This window comes from Narcine bancroftii, chromosome 6 (assembly GCF_036971445.1).
Source record: "Narcine bancroftii isolate sNarBan1 chromosome 6, sNarBan1.hap1, whole genome shotgun sequence".
NCBI lineage: Eukaryota > Metazoa > Chordata > Chondrichthyes > Torpediniformes > Narcinidae > Narcine > Narcine bancroftii.
The window spans coordinates 19,048,722-19,068,815 of NC_091474.1; the positions used below are offsets into that span (position 1 = coordinate 19,048,722).

A 20,094-nucleotide genomic window follows, 5' to 3' on the forward strand; every position below is an offset into this window, starting at 1 on the left:
TTAGTAGTTGAGAAGTATTTAGAATTTTGCAGCTCTATTACACACAATGAAGCCATTCAACAGATTTCCCTTGTCGTTTTGAAAGAGCCATCAATTCTTTTACCACAGACTTGCAAATGTTTACATTTTATATATATATATATATATATATATACTCAGTTTCTGAAGTTTTAATTAAACTGCTTTCATCAACTTTGAAAATAGCTTATTCCAAGTTGTAATATTGAGTTGGCAATTATTTGCTTTGAGAGTTGTTTTTTTTAACCCCACTCCATCCAAATTGAGAATTTGTATTGGAGGTTTTATCACATGAAAAAAGAGTAAGCAAAATTCACTTTTATATTTTTGAATGGGGCATGTTTGCATCAATATTAAGGTCAAGTTTATTCTCATCTGCCTGTACACGTGGAACCAGACAAAACAGCATTTCTCAGGCGCACGGTGCACACATGCACTCCAGTTTAGTGTCTGTTGTACTTTTCATGAAGATACCACACAAAAAGAATTTTCAACCCAGAGCCAAAATGTCCTTTCCAATGAATTGCATTTCAGTATATTTTGTTGAGTTAATTTTAAGCCCCTTTTGAAGTCAAGTACTTGAAGTAGGGGGGTGGATAGAAACTGGGGAGGGGTGAGGCTGAAGGCTGTCCAGGAAGAATGTGATATGGTTCCAGCAATTGCAAATTTTGATTCTCTGTGGTTTTAGTTAATGTATTGTATATTGTCAAGGCTCTTGTAAACAGTGCATTTAATGAGGCTAAAACAATTCTGCTGAAGATTTGAATTCACTTTGTGGACAAAGGCCCAGAAAACACAAATCATGGGATCAGTTATCTGGCTTTGGATCAGATAATAAGATGCACACTGATGTTGGATATGTAGTTATTTTCTCAGTGCTCAAGCTTTCCACAGGTCACTGTAGGGCTTGTTGAGCAAATATTTAATCTGCTTAGCTGTGCAAATAGCTGACTGTATAAAGAAAATGGCAAGGAAAAGTGCTGCTTCAGCAGAATTAGAGTTGAACATGTGGGACGAGGCTGATGCATTTAAACAAATACAAGAGGGTTTCCTTTGCTGCAGAAGCTACTAAATGGCACAAAGCAATTTAATTTATTTCTTTAGGTTATCACTGTTAGGTTCACAGATAATTATCTTTATTACCTACCTGAACAGGATTAGTTTTCTTTTGGAAAGTAGCATCATGAGAACTTCTCATTGAAATATGATCTCATTTTAGGAAAACTATTTACAATATGACAATGATAAACTTTGGTATTTAAACAAAACAATTCACAGAGCCAACTTTATGTGCCCTCTTTCCCTGCACCTAGGAGGATATTTAATATTGCTGTGGTTGATTTGGAAGTAAGCGATGCTTGAGAAATGGGACCCAGAATTAGATTGTACAATTTTGATTTGTTTTACAGGTGAATTAAACAAAACGATTAGCACTGGAAAAAAAACCCTAATTATTGTTCTTGTGGATGATCTTGTAGCTTTGATCGGTTTTTTTTTGGCCTGGTTTCCTTCAGCCTTACAATGTTGATATGATCCAAGAGATCATTTTTATTGTACTGTAATGTTGTGTATTTGGATGGTTAACAGCCATTGCAGACAAACATTTAATTCTGAAACCAGAATACCTGAGTAACTGAGGTGCTGTTGTGGTCCCTTGGTTTGAACACTACTTAAGGGCAGCCATGGAATGATATGTTGGTATGATAGTGGTCTCTATGAACTTCAGAGTAGAATCAAGCTGCTAAATGGAATTGTTTTTATTTCTTGTATTCTTCTCTCCATGCAGCATCATTTCCATTGTGCTTATAAGCTGAATATTGTAAACAATTTGTATTTCATATTGAGAACGTGCTGTCGTGAGATTCATAAGGGTTTTCCTTCTGTTTTTCTGCTTCCAGCCCCAACCCACCAATCACCCAACATCACCTGTACATCATCTGCCAACAACCTAAGCTCTACCTCAATCTCTTTTAAGATACTTGATTGCTTTTGCTAACAATATAGGATTTAACAATGTACCTTTCTGCTGTTTGATGTCAAATTTTGATTTCATAAAGCGCAAAATTAAATGCTAGTTTTTCACTGTTAGTGAAACACAACATGATTAGTTGAACTAATTTAGAATATTTCATTTCAAGTGATTGTAGAAAACATCATATTTAGGTTTTAGAATTGATATTTGGAGGTTCCAGTAATTGAGTCTGTGGTTTGTTGATTCTTTATAAAATTTTAAATTTGAGCTTGAGATAGGAAATTGTTTCATTAATAATAAAATCAAAATGTTAGAAATGATGCATACATCAGGCTTCATCTGTGGTAAGAGAACTGAAAAAGTTTGAAAATACTTCAGTTTTTAAGTTGCAGAGAGAGTGGGGGAGGGTTAGATAAAATATGGAGTGTATTTATATGGAGTAATCTTGTTGATGAGGGCAAAGATGTACAAAACCTGTCCATTGCAGAAATTGTTGGAAACACTGCACAATTGCTAAGGTGGAAAACTTAAACCAATATTGCAGATCAATGATGTATGGCAGAAATGATCACCAAATAAAGCAAGTGAATTTCCTGAAGTTATAGAATTCAATGACCCAAATTACAAAAAGCTAAAAGGTGTTGAAGTGGTGCTGTTTCTCAACCTTCTCTCGTACTGTCTTATAACATTGACGCTGTAGACTGAAAGCAGAGAATGGGAAAGAGAATAAAACTGACATTCAGCAGAAACCTGAATGTGGGTACTTCTATCTCTTATGCAAAACACTCATTGTTTCAGCTTGCTTGTCATCTGACTTGCTTGTTCATTACATCATCCTTTCTTTGGGTCAATTATCTTTCTAATAACATCTGTGATAATTTTGGTTCCTTTTACTAGTCTGAGTGGCTTCAATTAGTTCATCTGTGCAATCACTTTGCACCTGCAGACTATGCTGAGGGTGCTCTCTTTATTGACAAGAGACCTGGCCAGTTCCCTACAACCCCCTGAACTCGGCTGAACATCGCACATTGAGCACCATTTCTTTCAATTTCATTTACTTTCTTAAGATCAAAATGTCGCAACAGGAGCATTCATGTCTGAACTATGCTTGTGTTTATTTCAGTCCTATATGGGACAGGAAGGGTGGAGGCCCCATCTTAGCTCTTTGTTTGATAGATGGATTTTGTCTTCTGCCTCCACCACACAGAGAAGTCAAAATAAATTCATTACTCAGGTTTCTCACCCTGATCCTAACTTCAGGTGGTCTGTTGCTGCCTTTCCACCTTTTGGAACTCTCTGACTTGGCCTTGGTGATGGTTTAGTGCCAAAATCCATCTCAAACCCATAGTTTCTCTGCTGCTGTTGATCCTATGCTGGGATTTTCCAAAGTGCTTCCAAGACATCTTCCTCATTCCTGAACCATTTAACATGGATAGCTAAGCCAGTAACCATCTCATTGACTTCCCATGCTTCTGTTCTCACCTCCTCTTTCTAGTCGAAAACCAGGATAGCCTCCTGTGGTCCTCTCCAACCCCACATGTCTCCATATTCAATTGCATATCCCATGGCATGATTCTACTGCCAGATGTAGAAAATCTATTGATTTTCTGAAAAAACTATTCCCTTCACAATTTCTTAATGTGCTCTTCTGTCACACCATCTGTCCCCTTCTCTCTGTACTTTCGCATACACTTCTTCCTACCTCCGAGGCACTCAAACAGCCCTTCCAGGTGAATAACTTGACATAGTTTGTATCTGTTTTTTCTCTTCCTGTCACGTCTGTCTAAATGACTATTAAGTATTGTGATTGTATGTGCTTTTTTCCCTCCCCTGGTAATGTTTAGTTCTTGGCACCTGTGTGTCTATATGTATGTGTGCCTGCTTGTGTAGTGTGTGTGTGCCTGTCTGTGCAAATGTCTTTTAACCTTTGTCCCTGTAACCTCTAGTTTCAGGAACAGTACCTCCACTTCGACAAATGTTGCATGATCTGCTGATTTTTTTTCAGAATTTTTCTGTTTATAGTTCTTATTTTCTAGTTTGTTGAATTTTAAATAGTTTCATTAAGCAGCTTGAACTCAAACTACTGCCTTTTTGGTGCTCCAAATAGCAAAGAACACCATTGTATTAATTTTTACATTTTAACTATGGTTTAATTTGACTGAGACCATATGGACTTTCACCATAATCTTGTCTATTTGTTAGCTAAGGCTGTAAAATCTGAGTTGATGGTGAAAGGGTGATGCTTGTAATTCACCATGCTTACAGCTGCTCAGTTTCCATAGTTTTTTGTTGTTGCAGTTAATGGTTATGGAGCACGGAGTCTGGCCCAGCTCATCTATGCTGTCCTTTGTGCTCTCTTGAGAAGTTTTATTTGCATGCCCTTTAAACTGACCATAACCATGTAAAAAATGCATGGAAATGCTGGAGGAACTTAGTCTTGCAGCGTCTATATGAGGTCTATATTGCTAACATTTCTGACATTAGCCCTTCTTTAAGGTATAAGCAAAAAATGGGACTGATTCTGGATAAAAACTGGAGAGAGAAAGGGGGAAGAATGGGAGGTGGAGCAGTCAAGACCAAAAGGTGTTAATTGGATATGATGAGCGGAAAGGTGAAAATTGATTTTGACTCTGAAAGGAGAGAGGCAGAGCTGGGGGTGGGGGAAGAAGGGGGGGTATTTAATGGAAACTGGAGAAGTTGATGTTAATGCCATCTGATTGGAGGGTGCATGGACAGAAGATAAGGTGTTGTTCCTCCAATTTGCAGATGGTCTCAGTCTGGCAGTACATGAGACCATAGACAAGTCAGCACGGGAAAGGAATGGTGAATTGAAATGGGAGATCCACACTATTGCCGTGGACAAAGCCGAGGTGCTCAACAAAGCGATCTTCCAGTTTGTGTCCAGTCTTTCTGATATAGAGGAGACCACAATGGTTGCAGTAGATGATCCCTGCAGATTCACAAGTGAAATGTTGCCCAACTTGGAAGGACTGTTCAGGGCCAGTCCACATAACTTTTAAGAATTGTATTGTACCTGCCTCTCACATTTCCTCTGCCAGCTGTTGAACACACCCATTTCTGATGAAGCACCTTTTTTGGGGGGGGGGGAATGGAAATGTATAGGTTGTGAGAACAGGGCAAGTAATAACATTTCTCCAGAACTAAAGCTATGTGAAGTCTTGTGTCGAATGAAAATAAAATAAACTGAAGGTGGAGTTGTGAATGATCAAGGAAGAAAGTTGAATTAAAAAAAAGTTTTGTGCAACAATGAAAATCTAACTGAATTGGATGCCACGTGAAAACTATCAGTGCCAAAGGTACTGCTTTGCATTAGTTAAGATTTACCATTGTTTAAAATGTTCTTCCATTTTAATTTGCAAGCCCTAATTTGTGTTTTGGGGATAATAGATGGCTCAGTAATTCAGTCTCCATCTCCTTCAATGTTTGAAAGTTGAGTCTACTGAGAGATACCAGTGAGTTTCTGAAGAATCAAGTGAGTTAGAGAGCATTTTTTTTTTTGGAACACAACTGCTCGTGTTTGGATCCCAAATGTTTCTAATTGAATTGCTCTCTTGAAGAAATTGTACTTTTATAATAATGTTGGTTTTATAAAATACCTGGCAATACAACTTTTTGGCAAATAAATATTGAATCATCTTGCATATCTTAGTACTGGTTGGTTAGAGTTGAGGGAAAAAAATCAAATTTAACAAATGATATGTATGCAGGTGTGACATTTCCATCTGTGCAAGTCCCAATTGTCAATGGTCAAGTAAATAATTCCTCTCTTTGGAAGAAGCTAAGTGCCGATAATAACTTTTACAGTTGAGATAAGTTCCTTACTTGGCATTGATGATTTATACTATTTATACCATTTTTGAATCCACTGATCAGGAAACTGATTTCTCGGCAAATGCACTGATGTTTTCAATTGCTTGATGTGAATTAATGTAGTGATCAAAATGTTCTGTCTCACAATTTTGTGCAATTAAGTTTGGAGCAAATGTATTTGAATCTTACCAATAAACAGTTGTGGAAAATTATTTTGGCTGGGGTGTGAGAATTATTTCCTTGGAAGCTTTGTACATTCATGCAGATTCTAAATAATGGTGATACATTAAGGGTTGTGGCATGCTAAATGAACAACAAAGGCCTTTCCAATACATTTGTTGGAAGACAGTAATTTTTGTAAGTAAACCTGAGCTATTTATAGCTGCATCACACTTATTGGAGTAAACAATTGTTCTGGTTTTATTTTTTGTGGCGGGTACATTCATATCAATTCTGCACCTATGTATTGTGTTCTTCATCAAAAATAACACTGAAGAAGCTTGTTTATATGGTTGACAAATTCTGTTGGCTTAATTTTAAGAAACTGATTGTCAGGATGTGATTGTTCCAACTGGTGAGTGACATTTAATGTATTTGATGTTCAATGAGAACAACAGGTTCTTGTAGTTCAGTAACTAGATGTTTTTTTTTAGATAATTTGATCACTTTAAAGATGCACTTTCACTTGAATTTTATTATTCAAACATCAATTTCTCAAATTGGGATGCTGATTGGACTAATGATCTCCATTATTCTTCAAGACCATTGTGTGGCTGGTTTTACATATGACTACATTGCTGTGCTCTTGTCCTCTCTGAATACATTCAATGGAGCAATTTTTTTAGTGTTTCAAATTTTGTGATGACATTGTTTCTGGTATGAAGCTGGAGGGAAAGAAAACTGCTGGAGAAACTCAGCGGAATGACCAGTATCTCTGGAGACAAAGGATGGCTGATGTTTCAAGTTGCTACTCTGCATCAGTGCAGTGTGCAGAGGGAAGGTACAAATAAGGGGGAGGGGTGAGACAATTTGCTATGTCAGCTACTCTCAACAGGGGCTAAATGGCCTCCATAAGGGATCACAGCACATTTGGGGGGGGGGGGGGCAACACACTGAAATCATAAAATACTTTTTGTTTTTAAGTAATCGGTAAGAGAGAAATACAGAAGAAACCAACTAAACTTGACTGCTTCACAGTGGAGGGGCCTATAAACTTTGAGCAGAGTTCAAAGGGTGGGGGGGAGGGGGGGGCAAAGCCAAAAAAAGTTAAAATGGTTGTGCTGGGAGACAGGTCGAACCAAGTGAGGTGGGGGATGATGGACAGGTGAAAATGGAGAATTTATGTAGAGGGTGGTATGTGATTGTTGGAAACATAGGGGTAAAAGGAAAAAAAAAGAAGCTTAGGTATATGGAGCCATGTGGGAGGAGGGGGAAGTCGTAGGAGACTGAAAGGTGTTGTAGAATCAGATAAGGGAGGGATAATGGGCAGATGGAGCCAGGTAGGAGATCGAGGTAATAGGGGAGATGGCAAAACAGTAAAGATAAGCAAAGGGGAAGACAGAGAACATGTTGGCTGGTAGGAATAGGGAAATTGGGGTGTGTTCAACAGAAGTATGTTCCACTTGGGTAGTCAAAGAGCCAAAGGTACAAATATTGAATTTTCTCATTTCAGGTAACCTTTCTCCCCCATGTTAGTTTCCCAGTCTTTCCATCACTTGACTCACCATTCCTTCTCACTGTATAGTACAGGCTCTCTTCCCTCAGTCCTGATGCAAAGTCTTAACCCAAAACCTCAATCATCCCTTTGCCTCCACAATAGTTGCTCAACCTGATGTGTTCCTCCTGCAGATTTTGCTCTGGTAAGATTAAAGAATGGACCATTTTAATTTTCATTTCTGTCAAAAATTCAAAGTATTGGCAGATCTCATCCATCCTACAAGTTATCTGAATTCACTATCAATTTTGCACTCACTCAGCCTGAGTTTGTAATAAATTGATTGGAAACATTTCCACAAACCTGGTGATTAATTAGTTTTTTTTTCTTCATGAACTTTTCTTTAACATTATCTTCCTGCCATTCATTTTAAATGTAATTCTTGTAACTTAACCATACTATTTGACTTTGGGTGGAGTTAAATTTTAATTGTCGCATATTTTGGTCCTCCATGTTCTTAAAGCCATGGATGTGATTTTCTTGCTGTTTGTGATTGTGTCTACATTGCCTTGCTATTTCTCTCATTCTGATCTTTGTAATTTTCCCCAGAAATTAATCTCATTAAAATTTTTATTATACAATGTAGGCCCTGCTGCAGTTTTGATTCACTGTACCAAGGTACCCTTACATTTATTTACAGTATTTTTATTATGTCAACCAAGTATCAGTTCATTGACAATTGTTCCATCAGTGATTTTGTTTAATTATATAAGGAATAGCAGTACAATTCTCCATGAATTTAAATACTGCAGTATTAAAAATTCTGATTTTTGCACCTTTTATACTCATGATCTATAATCCCCACACTTTAAATTTAAAGGAACTAACTCTCTGGAGCTGTTTTTTTTTAAAAAAGCTAATTGCTTCTTTTTAAAATATATAGGCCCTTTTAATTCTGTCAATATGGCTTAACAATGTCATTGCATAGATATATTAACATTTTTAAAAATCTTCCCATTATTTTATAGAATGTTAAATCAGCTTGTAATGAAAGCTGAATAGCTCTTACTAATCTGTTACCAGCAGGAATTCATAATGATCATTGTGTTGTCTCATTAACAGATGGAGCAAAAGGCTTAAGCAGGAGTCCTAGAGCTTGTCATGATAAAAAAGACCTGAAGAAATGGCGGTTTGTCAGGAGTGGACTGTAATTCAACTAATGAATTCAATATGTGTGCCATTTTCTTTTGCGCCACAAGCTTTTGTGTATACTTAATTATATTGAAGGCCTGCAAGAAATAGTCTGATTAATGTCAGATGTACAGTAATATTTGAAATATTAGTATGTGGAATCCAGTAAATGTAATTGCAAGCTTTTGAAAAATTTTGCAGGACATTTGAATATCTGACCAAATGCATATCTGCATTCTGGTCAAAGGGTCATTATCAGTAAAAAAGCATTGTTCTTTACAATTAATTTTTTCTATCATGATCTAATGATTTGGCATCACGTTGAGCAAAAAGGATGAGATTACCGTCCTTAAAAATGTCGATTATAATTTTTTTTGAATAATATTTCAGTTTTGTAGGTTTTTCATTTACATTTTCAAAATTGGATTAGTTCTGTTAAAATCTGTGACGACACAAGGTGAAACAGCAGTATCCTTCCTGGGGCCTATTTATATAAACTCCTGTAATCTTCATAAAGTAGTTCCTGTTGTGCTTGGCGCTTGGGGATCTGCTGTCAAGGGGCTGCTCCCTACTCACAAGTTAATATTATAAATGTAATAATCGGCCATGTAATTATTTGTTCGTGAAAGTATCTTAATATATTAACACATTGTTTGGGCTTGGAAGTTTTGAATGAAATGTTCATCATATTTTATTTATTTGAAATTTCTAATTGATATGATTTCTTCAAGAAAATTTAATAAATGTTTGCTATTTGAAAGTTAGTCACATTGGCTAACTTGTGTTTCAAAAAGTGTACAAACTAGATGAAAAATGCATGTTTATGGTTCACACTAACACTCTTGTTATAAATGAGGGTATCGTTTACCTAATTTAATAACAAGTTTGACATAATCATTGTAATTAATACAATTGTGAATGTTCTTTTCCATTTTGAGTTGGTCATGAACCAGGGATTCTCACGAATTGGTGGTGATGCACATTTGATAATTACAAGATCCACCATTCAGCCCTTGAAGTCTGCTCCACGACTGCAACACTAGCTAAACCATTCTCATCTCTAGTTCCGATTTCCAGCCTTTTCCCCATATCCCTTGATGCCCTGACTAATTAGATACCTAGCACTCTCCTCAAAACTCCCCTCAATGTTTGGGCCTCTACAGCTGTATGTGGCAATGAATTCCACAAATCCAAGACCCTCTGGCTAAAGAAATTTCTCCTCATCTGTTTTAAATAGGTACCCTCCAATTCTAAGAATATGAATATGCCTGCTTGTCCTGGATTCACCCAAGGGAAACATCTTACTCACATCTACTCTGTCCAATCCTTTCAGAATTCAAAATGTTTCTGAGATCCCCTCTCATTCTTCTATACTCCAATGAATATAGTCGAAGAGACGATAAATACTCCTCATAAATTAGCCCTTGCATTCCAGGAATCAGCCTCAGAAAGCTTCTCTGAACTCTCTCCAACATCAGTACATCCGTTCTTAGGTAAGTGACCCAAAACTGCACACACTACTTCAAATGAGGTTTCACCAGTGCCCTATAAAGCCTCATCAATATCTCCTTAATCTTACACACTATTTATTCCTCTTGAAATAAATGCCATTATACCATTTGCTTTCTTTAATGCCGATCCAACCTGGTGGTTAACCTTTAGGGTATCCTGGACAAGGACCCCCAAGTCTCTATGCACTTCTGAATTTTAAAAAATATTTATGATTTTCCAAATTTAAACAATGATCAACATGATCAGTGTCAATGTTAACAGTATCAGCATTGACCACAGTTTATATTTATTAATTCTATACAAAGTTTTCTGCCGATTAAAAGCTCTTTCCGTCCCCTTCCCTTCCTACCTCTCCCGCCCCCATACACACCCTCAAGATTTAACTAACCACAGTTTCACATGACATTGAAGACACTCATAACAAAGGTGTGAAACATATTGGGTTTTATGGGTTTGTCACAGCATGACAGCCAGAGCTCAGGCTGCTTTCTTTTCCTGACTTTATGGGACACCCCCCCCCCCCCCCCACCCCGATTGAGGAATAGATGGGGAAGGTAGGGTAACAAGGCGTGATGGTCCACACTGTAGTCATGTGCACTTCTGAATTTTGGATTTTATCCCCATCTAAATAATAATCTACCTGTTTAATTCTTCTTCCAAAATGTACAACCATACATTTCTCAACATTGTATCTCATCTGCCATTTTGCCCACTCTCCTAAACTGTTCAAGTCACTCTGCAACCTTTCAGTTTATTTTCAACACTTTCTGCTCCTCCTCCACCTATCTTGGTGTTGTCTGCATACTTCACCACAAAATCATTTAATCATTAATATATATTGTAAAAAGGAGTGGCCAGCAACATTGACCCCTGCAGAATATCACTAGTAACCGGCAGCTAACCAGAACAGGATCCCTTTATTCCCACTCTTTGCCTGCTACCTGTTAGCCAATGCTCCACCCAGTCTAATATTTTTCCTGTAATTCCAATGGGCATCTTATTTAGCAGCCTCTTATGCAGCACCTTATCAAAGCCCTTTTGAAAATCCAAATATATAAAATCCACAGCCTCTCCCTTGACTATGCTACTTGAGATTACCTCAAAAAAATTCCAATGGGTTGTTTAGATAGGATCTTCCCTTCATGAAACCATGCTGGCTTGGACCTATCATATCATGCACAGAAGTATTTCATAACCTTGTCCTTGAGGATTGACTCCCAATAACTTTCCAACCACTGACATCAGACTAACAGGGCTATAATTTTCATTTTTCAGCTTCCCTCCTTTCTTAAACAGCAGTACCACATTTGTGACTTTCCAGTTGTCTGGAACCATGCCAGAGTCCATTGATTCCTGGAAAATCATTTCCAATGTCTCTACAATCTCTAAAGCCACCTCCTTGAGAACCTGTGGGTGAACCTCATCCGGTCCAGGAGACTTATCTATCTTTAGTCCATTTAGCTTACCAAGCACTTTCTATGAGGTCTTGATTGTACTTAATTCTATTCCCTGAGACTGCTAGCTATCAGTATATTGCTAATATCTTCCACAGTGAAGACTGATGCAAAATACTCATTTAGTTCCTCTGCCATCTCTTTGTTACCCATAATTTATCCAGCATCATTTTCAATTGGTGTTATATGTACCCATGTCTCTCTTTAATCTTCATATTTTAAAAAAACTTAGTAACCTTTTGTATGTTATTTGCCAACTTCATTTCATAATTCATCTTTTATTTCCTAATGACTTTCTTAGTTTCTTTCTGTAAGTTTTTAAAAGTTTCCCAGTCCTCTTTTCCCAATAATTTTTGCTTCTTTGTATGCTCTCCTTTTTGCCTTTATAACTTTAGCCTTAACGTCTCTTGTTAGCTACATTTGTGCCCTTTTTCCATTCATAATTTTCTTTTTTTCTTGGAATATATCCTGCACTTATTTCTTGTAAAAATATCATCCATTTCTGCAGTCCCTCCCTCTAGCTTATTTTTCTACTCAACTTGGGCCAGTTCGAATCTCAAACCACTGTAATTTCCTTGGGTACACTGAAATATTGACAAAGCTTCTCCTTTTCATATTTGAAATGGAACTCAATCATATTACGATCACTAATTCTTTAGGGTTCCATGACCTTTAGTTCCTTAATCACCTCAGGTTCATTAAACAGCTCCCAATCCAAAACTGGCAATCCTCTGGTGGGTTTATCAACAAGCTGTTCAAAAAAGCCATCTCATAGGCATTCTACAAACTCTCTCCTGAGATCCAGTACCTTCCTGATTTTCCCAATTCCCTTTCATGTTAAAATCCTCCATAATTATTTTGACATTTTCCTTCTGACATGATTTTTTTTTATTTCCAGTTATAATTTATGGTCCACCTCCTGGCTGCTATTTGGGGGCCTCTATCTAACTGCTATTAGGGTCCTTTTACCCTTGCCATTTCTTAACTCAACCCATAAAGATTATATCACTTCTGACCCTATGTCCCGTTTTAGTGATTTTAATATCATTGCTTACCAGAGGGCCACGCCACTCATTTACCTACCTTCCTATCTTTTCTATGCACTGTGTACCCTTGGACATTTCGCTCCCAATCACATCCATCATTAAGCTATGACTCGGTGATTGCAACCATGTCGTATCTTTTAATCTGCAGCTGTACAACAAGGTCATCTACTTTATTTCTAATGCTAGGTGCATTTAAGTACAATACACTTAAACCAATATCTGTTACTGATTTTGCTATATTTCTATTGCACAGCAAATTATCGTGTCTTTTCACCTGCCTGGCCTTTTTGTCATCTTTGCTGCACAGTATCTTTGACTTGTTTCTATTTTCATATTTCTGGACCCTAACACCTTAGTTTCCTTCCCCCTGCCAACTTAGTTTAATGCCTCCCCCCCCAACCCCATAGATATATTAAACATCCCTGCCAGGATATTGGTACCCTTTGCATTCAGCTGTATCCCATCCTTTTTGTATAGGTCATACCTCCCCCAAAATTGATTCAAGAACTTTGCACCCTGTCTCCTGCAATATTCTTTTAGCCACGTATTCATGTGCCTAATATTGCTATTTTTGCCTTCATTAACACATGTCATAGGCAGCAATCCTGAGATCACCACCCTGGAGGTCCTGTTTCTCAACTTTCTTCCCAACACCCTAAAATCTTCCTTCAGTACCTCTTCTCTTATTCTGTTTATGTCATTGGTACCAACATGTACAAAGACCTCTGGCTGCTTGTCCTCTCCCCTCGGAATACTCTTGACCAGATCAGAGATATCCTGTTCTCTGGTGCCAGTGAGGCAACACACCATCTGGATATCCCTATTGTGTTCACAGAATAGCTGTCTGTTCACCACGCTATAGAATCCTCTATAACTACTGCAATTTTCCTTTCTTCTGATCACAACACTGGGAATAGTGCCAGACTCCTGTTTATTGTGGTCTTCCTCTCAGGTCAACCTCTCCAAAGGTATCTAAAATGTTATACTGATTTCTGAGGGGGACTGTTGCAGGGGTTCTCTCTTTTCAACATGTTCCTCAATGTGCCTAGTGCAGATGTAGTCCTTTGGAAGGTTGGTAGTCTCCTAGGGTCCCCACATCTGGCATTCTCAGCACAACACTAATCCTAGATGCATACCTCAAAAACGGCAATTCATGCATGTTGCTGCTCTTCACAGATTACAGCTCAGCCTTCAAATCCAATATTCCCTCATACAGAGACCTACAATTCTAGATTTTTGAACCCCCCCTCTGCAACTGGATCCTTGACTCTCTCATTGGAAGACCACAGTCAGTATGAATTAGAAACAACATCTCCTCACTGATCATCAACACAGGAACTCCCCAAGGACGTGTGCTTAGCCCACTGCTCTACTCGTTATATACCCATGACTGTCGCCAGGCACAATTCCAATGCCGTCTACAAGTTTGCAAATGACACCACAGTTGTTGGCAGAATCACAAGCGGCAATGAGGAAGCGTACAGGAGGGAGATAGATTATCTAGTTGCATGGTGCAACAGCAACCTTGCATTCAATCATCTTGGTTTTTCTGATGTTGTGGACTTCAGGAGGAAGTCAGGGGAACACAGCCCAATCCTCATCAAGGGCTCAGTAGTGAAGAGGGTCAAGAACTTCAAATTCCTGGGTGTCAACATCTCCGAGGATTTGGAGCTCCACATTGATGCAATCACAAATAAGCCTCACCAGCAGCTATACCTTGTGAGGTGTCTGAGGAAATTCGGTATGTCACTGAAGACTCTAGTAAACTTCTACAAGTGTACTGTGGAGAGCATTCTGGCTGGTTGCATCACTGCGTGGTATGGAGGTGCCAACTCTCAGGACAAGAGTAAACTCTGGAGGGTTGTTAACTTGGCCTGCAATATCAAAGGCACGTGTGTGTGTATATATAAAATCTCTAAATCCCCCCCACCCTCTACAAACAAGAAAAAGAAAAAAAGGACAAGAAAACCACATCAGGAGCTTAACTTTCAGTGCTTTTAATCTTGTATTCTTAGAGACCAATAAGGAAAGGGAATGTTCGTGAAAGCTATATCCATCTTGAACCATTTCTATTTATGTACCTGTTTAAATGCCTTTAGAATGCTACAGTCATCCCCACTTCTCTCACTTGGTAACTTATTCCATTTATTCACCATGCCCTGTGTGATTAAGGTACCCCTCAAGTTCCTATTTAAATCTGGACCCCCACCCCACACCTGAAATCCAGATTTTTGATTCCTTTACTTTTGGGAACAAGGCTAGGCCCTTCATCAATTTTGAATCTTTGAGGTCCCATACTTGATGTCCTACACTCTAGTGAGAAAAATCCCAGTCTCTCCTTGCAATTCAAGCTGACTAGTCCCAGTACCATCCTTGTGAATTTTCTCTGCACCCTTTCCAGCTTAATGATGTCTTTCCTATAGCAGAGGTGAGCAAAATGACACAAATATTTCAAATGCAGTCTTGCCAATATTTTATGCAGTTGTAACATGGTGTTCCTTCTTCTGTACTCTATGCCCTGACCGACGAAGACAAGTGTGCCAAGTGTCATCTTCATTAGTCTGTCGACCTGTGATGACACTTTGATGGAATTGTGTATCTACCCCGTCTTTGTTCTACAACATACTGCCGCGTAACTCCTGTTGTGATTTAACCTAACAAAATTCAACACCCTGGATTTGGCAGATGGAATTTAACTCTAATATTCCTTGACTTACTTTCTGGGTTCACCAAGATCCTGCTGTATTCTTTACTATCCACCTGCTGCCAAATTTGGTATTATCTGATGAAGTGCAAACATTGTTGTCATCCAAGTTGTTCATAAAAATGACAGTGAACCTGGGACTGATTCCTGCAGCATACCACTGGCTACAGGCTTCCAAACTAAGTAACAACTTTCCACTACTGCCCTCTTTCTCCTACCATCAAGTCAATTCTGTATCCAGTTGACCACTCTGGATTCCATGTGATCTGACCTTCCAAACCAATCTGCCATGTGGTACCTTGTTACAGGCTTTGATAAGGTCCATGCAAATAATGTCCACCACCCTACTTCCCTTGGTTGTCTTAGTCACCTCTTCAAAATAATTCAAATTAGTGAGACACAATTTCCCATGCAGAAAGTCCTGCTGACTTTCCCCAATCAGCCTTTGGCTTTCCAAATGCAAGTAGATGCTGTTTATCACATCATGAAAATATCAGTAATTTGATTTTTCATAGTTCATGAAAATAAGTCATTGTGCAAGATTCCCTGGACCAAAGAACAGCCAGAGGAAAGCTTTGAAAACTGGCAAAGTCATGAACCTTGTAAAGTTGTCAAAACATTCTTATTGGTAAATGTCTGGCACTCAAACATTTAAAGCCTATTCAAAATCCAGTGCTTGTATTGGCAATCTTAAAATACTTAATGCAAAACAGATCTCTGGAAGAATTCAGCAGGCCAAACAGTTCAGATTAAGACTTTGCTTCCAAAATGTTCACTTGCTCCTTTTGCATCCACAGATGCTGTCAGACCTGCTGAGTTCTAGTGTTCTATTATTTTTTTTTGCTCCAAATTCCAGCATCTTCAGTCCCTTTTAAGTAAGGTACTTAAAACACTTAATTTCTTTGAATATCGAACATAGAACAATGCAGCACAGTATATGCTCTTCAGCCACAATGTTGTGCCTACCTATATAAACCTACTCCACACTCAATGTACTTTCCCTCCTTCATAATTCCCAATGAATACTTAAAAACAATTAAAAAAATCACAAACTCACTTACAAAATGTAAATCACCTTATTTTACATCAGCCATTCCTGTTCACATATTGTCTTTCTTCTTGTCTTTGGCTTGGCTTCGCGGACGAAGATTTATGGAGGGGGTAAAAAAGTCCACGTCAGCTGCAGGCTCGTTTGTGGCTGACCAGTCCGATGCGGGACAGGCAGACACGATTGCAGCGGTTGCAAGGGAAAATTGGTTGGTTGGGGTTGGGTGTTGGGTTTTTCCTCCTTTGCCTTTTGTCAGTGAGGTGGGCTCTGCGGTCTTCTTCAAAGGAGGCTGCTGCCCGCCAAACTGTGAGGCGCCAAGATGCACGGTTTGAGGCGTTATCAGCCCACTGGCGGTGGTCAATGTGGCAGGCACCAAGAGATTTCTTTAGGCAGTCCTTGTACCTTTTCTTTGGTGCACCTCTGTCACGGTGGCCAGTGGAGAGCTCGCCATATAATACGATCTTGGGAAGGCGATGGTCCTCCATTCTGGAGACGTGACCCATCCAGCGCAGCTGGATCTTCAGCAGCGTGGACTCGATGCTGTCGACCTCTGCCATCTCGAGTACCTCGACGTTAGGGGTGTGAGCGCTCCAATGGATGTTGAGGATGGAGCGGAGACAACGCTGGTGGAAGCGTTCTAGGAGCCGTAGGTGGTGCCGGTAGAGGACCCATGATTCGGAGCCGAACAGGAGTGTGGGTATGACAACGGCTCTGTATACGCTTATCTTTGTGAGGTTTTTCAGTTGGTTGTTTTTCCAGACTCTTTTGTTCACATATATGCAATGCTATTCCTCCTGCTTTCATTCTAACCTGGCACAAATTCTGCAGGAGGATTTCCCCACAATAAATTCCATAGAGCAGCTTGATTATAACTGGTGAAAGGTAAGCAGAAGCTGAAAAACTGGGATTTGTGTACACAAACATCAATTCTAAATCTTGTGGCAGGATGCTGCTCGTACTTCCTTCAAAATCTGAGCCAGTATCTTTCCATATTGATCATTTCAATTTGCTTGCAAAGTAATTTTGCTCACTCCAAGCAAATGATAGATTTTTGAGAGACTGCCTTACCTTGGTGTAAGTCAGTATCTTGAGAAATGAGGGATACAAAATTGGATTGAGTTTAGACAGTGGGATGGAGGAAGACGGACAATGGATTTTGTGGACCTCCAACCCTCTCCATCTGCCCTGATTTGTATCATTTTGAAATGAAAGCTTCAACGCAGTCTGTCCTGTTCAAAATGCAAAAATCCAACTTGCCTCGATAATGATTTTTCTGAGCCCTAAATAAGAATTAAATATCTGGCTGTAGTACTATTCTGTGCTTGCCTACTGAGTCTTTTACAGGCGGACTGGAGTCGATGAAATGTGTGGTTGCTATAGGAACAGACCGCTGAGTGCAGCCTCAAGGTCGGTCAGTTATGACAGTGATCAGTCTGTTCAGTGTGGAGGATTATAATAGCTGCATTTGAAAGATTATTGGAATGTTGCAGTGCCAAAGACTCCATGTGCATTTGTATTTGTACAATTCAGATTGTTGATGGAAATATTAAGCATTGTCTTTCTTGTCAATAACTTGGGCCCCAAGATGCACCTATGTAGGGTAACAAAATGGGAAAAGGAGAAAACTACAGAATTGGGACCAAGTACCATCTATTTTCTAATGTATTATATATAAAGAATTCAGTCTTCCAGATTGTATTTCAAGGTATTAAAAATGAATATGAAGGATTATCTGGAATTATATTTAATTACACAGTTCATTTTATATATTGTTATAAATCATTGACTTGAATCCAATTATTTGCTCTTTTTACTCATTGGAAGATGATGTGCAGGTTTTGATGGCAACCTTTTGATTCTTTTGCAGAATTTCATTTTGAAATTGTGAACATTTCAGCTAATCTTTTTAAGGATTTTCAGTTCTTTGTTTTATTAATTGTATTTTTACCAAACCTTGTTGCACTTATTTTTCTGCATTTCAGTCATCTGGATTGAGACCTTTTTCCAATTCTGAGTGTATGCAGCTGACCCATGAGGAGGCAATATAGCTTAAATTTTGGGTGCAAAGGACTTTTGAGGAGTGAATTTTCATAGGTTTTCCTTGATTTTAAAAAGTAAAGCTGCAGCTGTGTTGTTACCCCCACCCCCCCATCCCCCACCAAAACTTCTGCTGTTGGGTGATTTTGTTTTTTTACAATCTAATGTGAAATTAATCTTTGAATTTAATTTGCATGGTCAATTAAATTCAAACATTTTGGAAGCTCCAGTAACTATTCCAAAGGAAAAGAGTTTTAGTTTATATTTTATGAGTTTTATACACTCTGAGGTATGATTGCATTATTATTATAAGAAATAAGAAGCAATTTTCTGATGCCATAGATCTGTTCGTCAGCAGTACATCTTCAAAAGATTTTCTGCTTCGAGTTTTTACTGGCAACGCCTTGAGTGAAATGTTGTAACTTGATAAAACATTTTTCTTTGTTTTGATATTCCTCTGCCCAGGGCATTTATAGCAATATAGGGACACATGAGAATCTGAAAATCTCCTTTCATCTGTTGCAATGGGACCCTTATTATGTAGATAAAGCTAATTCCAGCCTACCCTATTATTTCTGGTATGTGTGTGTATTGGTTTTGACCAGCTTTTCCAAACAATGATTAAAAAAAATCCAATTAAAATCTTGAGAAGGAAACATACAAATCTGGTGAAATAGAAATTGTTTTGCATTTGATCCAATTTGGTATGCTACTTTCAGTGTATATAATGTGTGACCTCCTACATCATCGGAGAAACCCAATTGCAGATTGAACGATCAAGCAGAGCACCTGTGGTCAGTTTGTAAAAGTGTCCCTAAGCTTCCAGTTGCCTGCCCCTCTAATTTACCATCCTATTCTCACTCGGACTCTTTCATATTTAGCTGTCTGAACGATTAAAATTGATGCATGCTTTTAGAGTTGCACGTCTGGACTCATTGTTCTGTCTGGACTCATTACACCTAAAACATTAACTGTTTCTCATTCCACAGTGCTACATGAGCTGCTGAGTGATTCCAGCATTTTCTGTTTTTATGTCTATTTACAGTGAGACCAGTAACAGTGCAGCCATTTGAGGATCTATTGTATTTTGTGGAAGGTGGCAAATACAATATACTTTCAGCTTTAGTAATCAATGAAATTATTATTGGTAGCCTTTATTTGCCATTTATGCATAGAGGTTCCAAAATAAATTTATAGTTCATCTTGTACAATGGACAAGTTCTGTTTTCTATGAATGGGAAGTTTTACAGACTATATTTAAAGCATTTCTTTTGTTTTTTTTTCAGCATCCTACTGCATGTCAAGTCAAATTTTATCTTCAACTCTTCCCTTGCTCTACGTACTCCGTTCTGGACTAAGCAGAGTTTAACTCTGAACTGGGTGCCAGGATGAAAAGTTATTGAGTTACATTGGGTGGCAGCAAGCAGCAATTAGCACTTCTGGTTATGTCTAAAACTGGTCTCCAGTTGTAGATCTTGGAAAGACTGATCACTGACAGTGTCAAGGTCCATTAGTGGCTGTTTTGGTGTGTCATTTGAATACAAGAAATATTGTGCTTTCATCATTTTCTGATCAATTAATAATGGTTATTATTCTGCTTTAATAATGCATATTTCAGCTCTTTTCT

General features: G+C 38.4%; 1 protein-coding gene and 1 long non-coding RNA gene across 11 annotated transcripts in view; one reads left to right on the top strand and one right to left on the bottom strand.

The window, feature by feature from the left end:
* The window catches only part of LOC138735778 (nuclear receptor coactivator 3-like), a 193,903-nt gene that overhangs the window by 5,456 nt on the left and 168,353 nt on the right, over positions 1–20,094 (top strand). The window lies entirely within an intron of this gene.
* LOC138735783 (uncharacterized) overlaps positions 1–20,094 on the bottom strand; it is a 68,164-nt gene that overhangs the window by 1,696 nt on the left and 46,374 nt on the right. The window lies entirely within an intron of this gene.